The following is a 9,642-nucleotide window of genomic DNA, read 5'->3' on the forward strand; positions in this document are numbered from 1 at the left end:
AAGGAGAACTGGGAAAACACAAGCACTTCACTGGGTTAAAGAAGAAACTTGATGGACTGGATGGACCTGGGGATGTTGGAGAGGGTAAAACACAAGAGGGTGGAGCCAAGTGGTGGAGGGTCTCACAATCCAAGCAGGGCAGCTTGCACCTGATGAAATGAAGAAATGGAGAGCCTTGGAAGGGCTCTGAGAGGTAAGTGATTGATGGGAGTAGCACTGAGAATGTTGACTCTTGCAGTCTGAGTGGCAGTACAGAGATTCTCTAAGCAGGGAGCCAAGAAGGAGTCTTCTAGAGAAATCCAGATTTAAGATGATGTGTCTGGAATGAGTGGTGGCAATGGGGCTGGATAAGACGGGCTCAGAGAGGATTTTTAGTAAACAATTTTGAGCCCGTGGTGAGTAACTGGTACCTGGCTAAGTATAGGAGAAGTCAGGGAAAGGATATTTTCCAGAGAGTGCTAAAGGAGGGGCTGATAGCCCCCTCTTCAGTTGTTCCCCCCCGCAATATCTTCCTATTACACAGTGTGAGTTTCCACTATAAGAATTTGTTTTGATTATTTTTCCTACTGGTGTTGCTGACACGTACAACCCAATGAATTCAACCTGCTACATGAATTCAAAAGTATAGAGACATGATAGCTCTCTTTTCTTTCTGGAAGAGATAGTGGGGACAGGCCTAGTCCTATAAGCCTTACTCCTCCCACTTCACTCCTGAGTCCAAAGGGGAGAGAGCACTGGGGGTAATGCATGAGTGAGGAAAATGAATATTCCCTAGAATAGATGAAAACAGTAATTAAAAAATAAATAGAAGAAGTTGGCAGCGGAACAAGCATAGCCTAGGAGGAGGTTATAGGGAACTCACCAGAAAGCACTGTTGACAACATAAATGGATCCGTATCACAATAGGGCATTGTCCTCTTTACCTCCTCATCATTCTAGACATGGGGTAAAATCTGTTTTTCAAACAACTGTATTGAACCATACGTGGTATATAACAAACTACATGTATTTTAAATATGCAATTTGATAGGTTTTGACATGGTAATACACCCATGATGAAGCCATCACCCCAATCAATATCACATATCACATATCCATCATTTCCAATAAAATCTGTTTTTGAAAATCACTGAGACAATCTCCAGCCGGAAAGTGATCACTGAAGGCCCCTTGCTTTGCAGACGAGGAAATGAGGCCCCAAGAGGGCAAAAGGCTTTCACAAAGCCCCAGGGCTGGTCTGAGGTAGAGCAGGCACCAGGAGCTCCATTCTCAGGCCCCAGTTCCTGGCTCTGACGGCTGACACTCTACAGTGCCCAATTAGTCCAGGTAATTCTACTCGGCTCTAGGAAAAGACCATTTTAGACCAAATGCTTCTTTATCAACCCATCTCTAGGGAAGCTGTAATTTAGAAAGAGAAAGATGATAGCTCTCTTTGGAAAAGTGCTCTAATGGCATGTTACTCCCTATGAGGATGATGTTAGGCACACTTCTTCGTTTTTGCCCTTTAACCCCAGAAGGTGAGAGCCTAACTGCAGGGCCAGAAGGATACAATATGAGACTGAAGGGAACACAACTACAAAATTTAAATCCTTCAGCACAGTCTCCAGACACCAAAGCTCTTCAAAACCAAAACTATAGATGTCTTTGCCTACATAAACATGGTTATTCATAGTAGAATGAATTATACAGCACAATCAATAAAGTATTAATGAGACCTTTTTAGAACATTATGAATTAAATAGACTTTGGTGCTTTGACTGGGAAATACACAAAATCGTGGTTTCTGAGATGGAGGAAGTGTGCTCCAAATTTTAGTCAACCAAACCCAAAGCAAAATTTTCCATCACAGGAAGATGAAGATTGGATCAGAGTTGCTTGACTTTATGTAGTACCTTTAAAACAAGGAACCTTTAAACCCTTACGGGATTTCTTAATTTTGACAAATGTAACATGGTTACATAAGCTGTTAATGTCAGGAGAATCTAGGTGAGGTGCATGGGTATACAACAGGACTCTACTATCTTGGCAACTTTACTGTAAATCTAAAATTATTCCAAGTATGATCCCCAAATAGAAAGTTTATTTAAGAAGATGAAACTTTCTGGAAAACCACCTGCAAAAATCATTGAAAAGGCAAACAATGTACAGAGGAAATAATTGCAGCATGGATAAAGAGTTAATATCCCCATGTAAAGAGCACTCACTAACTCTATAGGAAAATACCTTGCAGAAAATGGATAATGGCAGAAATAGGCAGGACCCACCCACATACCCACACAGATATGAAACAAACTTTAAAAAAAAAAAAAAGTAAATTCAAGACTATGGAGTCTCTCATTGGTAGAATGCTTGCCTGGAGCGCATAAGGCCCTGGCCAGGTTCCATCCCAGCACCACATACAAAAAAGAAAGAAAAACAGTCAACATCCACAATAATCAAACAAATCCTATTTTTGAAAATGAGATGCTTTTTTTTTTTAACCAATCAGATCAACAAAGTTATTGGGGTTTGCTGGTTTTGTTTCTTTTTCTTTTCTTTTCTTTTTTTTTAAATTTTTTGCTGTGGTAAGTTGGTTTCTTAAAAAAATATGGGATGTAACTTGGTGGTAGAGTGTTTACCTAGCATGTGCAAAAACCCTGAGTTCAATACCCCATACCAAAAAAAAAAAAAAAAACTTAAAGTAAGGATAAAAAATCTCCCAGGGAAAGTTAAGAAAGTTAAGAAAATGAGCTCTGAGGGAAGATCATACATTGTTACAGCCCTTCCAAGAATGAGATTTGGCTATTCAAATGCAAAAACTTACAGACACCATTCTACTTTTTAGGAATTTATTCTAAGGAAATCATCATGGATACACATAAAGATTTATCTAGAATTTTTATTATTTAAATGATGAAAAATTAGAAAACCCCCATTGTCTTCTAATTGGCACAAATCAAATAGAGCAAACCCATACCAACCGAAAATGAAATGACCATTAAAAATGGTGTCGCAGGGCCTGGGTTGTGGCTCAGCATTAGAGTACTCACCTAACACATGCAAGGCCCTGGGTTTGATCCTCAGAACCACATAAAAATAAATTAATTAATTAATTAATTTAAAAAAAAAAAATATATATATATATATATTTTTTTTTTTTTAAAGAAAAAGATGTTGCAGGGTTGGTGGTATAGCTCAAGAATAGAACACATGCTTAGCATGTACGAGGCCTTGGATTCAATCCCCAGCACCAAAAGAAGGAAAGATGTATATAAAAATATAAAGACACACAAAAAAGTTCACAGAATATTAAGATTTTTTAAAAAGAATCTTACATTACAAAACAGGTATTCAAAATGATGATTATATTAGAAAGAAATACACTAAAAAGTTAACAGTTATTCAGCTATACAAATTACCAAAACTTTTATGTAGTGAAAATAATTTTAATTTTCTTCATTTTTCTTATAATTTAAGTAGAAAGAAAAAGAAAAAAAGACCAAATTCCCTACTGATTTGATATGGGGAAACCACAGACTCTAGCATCTTTTCCTAGACCTTGATCTTATTGCTGATTAGGCTTCTCTCTTAACATTGTGTTTTCTAAGCTGGCTTTCCTTTTGACCCCCAAGTTCCTAATTTGAGTTCCCCCAAAGACTTTTTTCCTACCCACCCATTCTTTGGGGTTCCCAGAGTTTACTACCCTGGAAGCTCTCTGCTGCCCCCTTCTGCCACCAGCAGACAACCACTGTCAATCCATCAGGTCCCAGTTTACACTGGGCTCCTGCCTTCTTCTAAAGACAACCTTTATCATTGCTTAAACTGAAAAGTCCATTACAAGAAGGAAATTGACAAATGAGTTGAAGATGGAACCTCAGGTTTAAGCGTGGTCATGTTTCCCCAATATTACTTCAATGAGCAAGAAAATCAGGTAGATACACTGAAGAAATTTGACTCTCTGGGGCCACAGACCAGCTCAGGCCATCCTGCTCTGTTGTTCCCAGACAACAAGTACTCACCGAATCACCATCAAGAAACATTTCAAGATTCTCTCAGGGTCCCTTAAATTTCATGTCTCTTCTGTCTCCTGCTCCATTTCATAGAATCCAGAACCAAACGCGTCAATCTGTGAGCCATGAAGCCTTCTTACCATCCATGCCCTTTGGAATCCAGTCTTCTCATTGTCTTTGATTATGCTTGTATGAGGCTATCATGGTGGCATCCTCTTTAAAGGGAACACTTTCTCATATTCTGAATCATTGCCACATTATTAAAGATAAAATGGGGAAAGAAGTCCATTTCACAAATTCTTTTTTATAATAAGTCAGTTGGGAAGAACAAATGGATTCCCTCCACAGATCATTTTATATACAAATAGCCATTTGTTCTACGCTAGGAGGAGTAAACAAGGCCACCCGCTACCCCCATGTGAAGATCTGTCTTTTCACCCTTCTCTTCATCAGTTTATCATTCTTGATGACTCCTTTCCAGGATCCATGAATGGATTCCTCGTTTGTGGAATTCCTACTGTATGGCAGAAAGAGTCCCAGAGCTCCAAAGAGGACAAACGCAGATTTTTTTTTTCTGCCTACAGCTTAACATCCAGAACAGCACTGTTCAATGCACATGTTCTACATTTGCACTGTGAGTACTTTAGACATCAACTACACCATGTGTGGCTATTGAGCTCCTGAATTGTGACTAGTCTGATTAGGCAATTAATTAATTTTTTATTTTTAGTTGTAGTTGTACACAATACTTTCATTTTATTTATTTATTTATTTTCATGTGGTGCTGAGGATCCAACCCAGCACCTCACACGTGCTAAGTAAGAGCTCTACCTCTGAACCACAACCCCAGTCCCTTAGACAACTAATTTTTAAAAATCTGATTGCAGCTAATTTTAACTTAAGTTTCAAAATTTAAACAGTGTAAAATATCTTTCCTTTAGACACACTTTATTGTTTTGGGAGGGCAACAAACATTTTAACTGTTAAAAATTTAACATTCAAATTGAAGTATGTTGTACATGTAAAATACACACCGGATTTTAAGTACTTAGTATGAAAATTAGGATGTGAAATAACTCAATAATTTTTGTGTCCACTTCGTGGACAAATGACAATTTGGGGGACATAATGGGTTAACAAAATATATTATTAATAATACCTTTTACCTTAATTATTACTTTTACCTTCTCTAATATAGTTACTAGAAATTTTTAAATTACATGTGTGTCTTGCAATAAATTTCTGTTGGGCAGCCCTAGTTCAGAGGTGGAAAAATGATGTCTAAATAAACAGTCTTTTAACATCATACATAATAAGTTCCTGGAAATGCGTAGAAAAGTCTAATGCGTAAAAATTGACCAGTATAGTTACCTGCTATAATAGGGTGAGATAGCTTCTCAAGAGCTACAAAAAGAAAAAATTAAAAAAAGTTCAACCTTTATCCAAATTTCAAAAGTAATTCATGCTGCTTATTAATGATTAAAATACTACAAAAGTAATTCAGGGGGCTGGGGACATATCTCTGCTGATAGAGTGCTTTTCTTTAGCACTTTTTTTCTTAATATATGTTAGCCAGTTCACCTTTTTCTTTTTTTTTTCTTGTTTTATAAAATGTTGGGCAGACATACATACTATCCAACTTACTTTCTGACTTTAAAATATTATTTGGACATCTTTCTGTGTCAATATTGTGTACTTAGCTTACCAATGAATATTGTTTATAAGAAACTAGTTAATAAGTTATGATATAGCTATATAGGTTGAGCATCCCTTATCCAAAAATCAAAAATCTGAAATATTCTAAATTCCAAAACTTTTTGAGCACCAACATGATGCCTCAAGTGGAAAATTCCACCCTATGACACTGTTTCATTGCACAAAATTATTTAAAATATGGTATAAAATTATCTTCAGTTCATGTGCATAAATTGAATATGAAAGAAATAAATTTCCTGTTAGTTTCAGATATCCTATTATGTATATGCAAATATTCCAGAATCTGAAAAAGAAAATCCAAAATCTGAAATACTTTGGATCCAAAATGTAAGGATAAGGACACTCAAATTGTATGATGCAATACTATGCAGTCATTAATAAGAAATGAGGGACCAGGGATGTTATAACTCAGTAGTAGAACATTTGTCTAACATGTACGAGGCCCTGGATCAATCACTGTCACTGAAAAAAAAAAAAGAAATAGATCTGTGTGAACTAATAGGGAATTATATCTAAAATATCTCTATAAGCAAAAAGAAAATAGCATGTTACAATTGAATTTTTGTAAGAAATACATATTTGTAAAATTATCTATTTATTTTCAAGTTGAGACAGCAAGAGTTAAAGTTTGGGTAGTGAATTCAGGTAGCAAAGGTATTTGGTTTTCCCCCCATGCTCAGTGCCTAGCAAATAACAAGGGTTTGGATGAGGAAAAATATATCTGAAAATATTTATCTGAATTTATTTGGTTCCTAGGTTTGGAAAGCAAGAGTTCTGATTATTACATGTGTTTATGCACAAAAATGGTCTGGAAATAATGCACATGGAATTGTTAGTAGTAATTATCTTGGGTGGTAGAATTTTCTTTCTACTTTAACATAACAATGTTATTTGAATATCTTAGAATATGCATGGGTGCTTCTAATCAGAAAACAGCACAATAAAAATATCATTTTGAAAAGCAAATTCTGGAAAACTGGAAATCTAAGCACAGAAAATACTGCAGCGAATATCCTTAAGTGTGTATCTATATTTTTGTACATCTGACAGGATATTTTTGTTGGACAAATTCTTTTTAATGAAATTTCTGGTCACAGAGTGTGAACATTTTTAATCTTTCCAGATTGCCTTCCAAAAAAATAATAGCAATTTTCTTTCCCATCAACATTGCTTTTCAAAGAGCCTGCTTCCCACATCTTCCTAATGCTGCTGTCATATAAAATTGGACCTACACCAATTTAAAATATGAAAAATGTTTCATTGTTTTTTTCTGGACTTCTTTTTATTGGTGAAGTTGAGCTCTTTATAATGTATTTATTGGTCATTTGGAATTTATCTTCTAAACTTTCTATTTATATATTCTACCATTTTTCTACTGTTATTTTGTTTTATCTTATTTTTAAAACTATTAATATGTTAGAGACAGGCTGGGGTTGGGGCTCAGAGGTAGAGCACTCGCCTCGCACATGAGAGACCCTGGGTTTGATCCTCAGCACCAATGTAAAAATAAATAAGTGAAATAAAGGTATTGTGTCCAACTACAATTTAAAAAAATAAATATTTAAAAATATGTATGTTAGAGAAATTAGGGCTTGCCCTAATTTTGTGTTCCAAAAATTTTCCCAGTTTGTCTTTTTCCTGTTTACTAAATGTTCTCTGTCTCTCTCTCTCTCTCTCTCTCTTTCCTGAAGTTTAAATATTTTTATGCAGTCTAAATATCAGTCTTTTCCTCTAAGCCGTCTGGATTTTATTTGTATTGTGTTTGGAAAACTCTTCCTTAATTTTGAGTTAGGATAAGAAACATTTTAATAGTGGGCTTTTTTTTTCTCCTAGTATATTTATGTTTTTCCTATTTTATCTCTCACTTTTATTCCACCTGGAATTAATTTTCTCATAAGAAATTAGTGCACATCATCTTTCAGATATAGTTTTCAGAATATGTTCTTGAATTTTGTCCTTTTTCCTCCCACAAATGAATAGTGTCAACAGGCTTAAGTCCAAATATGTGACTGCTGCTAAAATGCACCCTTCCAGCATGTCTAATGATTTCCAGCTTTGTCTCAACTGAACCAAGTTTATAAGTCTATTCTTCTTATCACTAACATCAACACATTTATTTTTCCATGTATAAATGTCAAGTACTAAGTACTCAAATAGATGTACAAATCCCAATGCACATAGATATTCGTGCAGTTGAAACTAAAGAATGCAGTCATTTGAAATAGTTGTTCATGAGCTCAAGTTCAGAAATTCAAATTCTCAAAGTTCCACAGCGTCAGTGTATAATGTCCAAAAACTCTGGTCATTTGAACATCAAACATGTGAGAGGAGGAATTGCCATCCGCTGCTGCGTTGAAATGTGATCTGTACTAGTGCAGGGGTCTGAATTGTGGGAAGCCAGCTTTCCTGGGAGAGCCACAGAAAAAGTTATGAAGATAGGAAAGATGGTGGAATGAAATGGACATCATTACCCTAATTACATGTGTGATTGCACTAATGATGCTTTCTACACCATGCACAACCAGAGAATTAAAATGTTGCTCTCCATTTGTATACAATGAATTGAAATGTGTTCTGCTGTCATGTAGAACTAAGTAGAACAAATAAAAAAATTTAAAAAAAGGTAACCTGATATTAACCAATTGGTTATTTTTCTATTGTTCTGTATCCCTTTTCAGATAAAGTAATTTTGGAACGACCTGAGAAGAAAAAGTTACAGGTTGACTTTTAGGTTGATCTTAAATTTGAAGGGGGCATCGACCTTTGAGAAGTTCATCTGAAGATACGGTGACTGGCTTTCCACCAGAGAAGTGGATGCGTAACAGTGGGACCCCTACCAGGAGGGGCTCTGACATCATCTTTCCCCATTCCCTCCAACCTCCCCTCATCAAAATCAGGAAGGATCTGCTGCCAGCCACTTGACTCTTGCTTACTGATTATCTGTCTTCATTCACAACAAAAATATTACTCCACCTCTGTTTTGTGTTTTATACCTTCTTATCTCTAATTGTACAATCAAGGGCTTCTTTCTCCTGAAAGAAACTTTAGACAAAGCAAACCAGGTTAGGCAATTTTACATGAGATGGCTGAATGACCTTTATTTAGTTCTTTTGGTGTGGCCACCTGGGTACCAGATACCCCAGAACACCCCTCCTTACCTGGAAGGTGACCCTCTTTTTTTCCTGGCCTGGAGCCTGATTCACTGTGGTTACCTTCTGCCCCTCCCCAGTGGCATTCTCAGCTTCTTTCCCTTCCTCAACCCAAACCTCTAACCTCCTCCAATTCCCAATACACACAAAAGCATTATTATACCAAAAAAGCATTTTTTCAATATGATTTAAAAGCTTAATCCTACATCCTCTACTCCCCAAGCCCTAAGATACTGCACATTTGAAACTAATTAAAAGATTTGTATGCCAGAATTCCTAACTCAGCAGGCATCAGTATGTCCCTGAACTTCCCACATAAGCGGAGAAGTGTGTTTTGTGTTGTATTCTTCAGGCTGTGGTGTGCTGCAGCCAGCTCAGATCAGCTCGCCAGAGCCAGTGGCTCATCGCTTTCCAACTCCACATTCAGAGATGCCACTTTGGTAGCTTGAGATCAGCAATAGTGGAAGTATTTATATCACTCAAATCAGCAAGTGCTACAAAATCAGAGCTGTTAACAATCAGAGCCGATTGTTAAACAGTTACCAGCACACCACTGCTTTAAGAATTCTTTTGGTTTCCAGTAATAGAGAACCATTGAGCTAGCATAAGTAAAAAGGGGAATTTATTATTAGAACATGCTAGTGAAGTGTCATGGCATCTATGAGTGGGTAACAGATAGGCTTTGGAAGGAGCTGGAACCAGAATTTGGAAACCACCAAAACTCTGCCCTTTTCTGTTTCATGATTTCCTTTTACTTACAACCAGCTTTCTCTGATTCCTAATCTACG

The sequence above is a fragment of the Marmota monax genome, unplaced genomic scaffold (assembly GCF_021218885.2).
Source record: "Marmota monax isolate L192 unplaced genomic scaffold, Marmota_monax_Labrador192_F-V1.1 WCK01_AAM20220418_F8-fsc00131, whole genome shotgun sequence".
NCBI lineage: Eukaryota > Metazoa > Chordata > Mammalia > Rodentia > Sciuridae > Marmota > Marmota monax.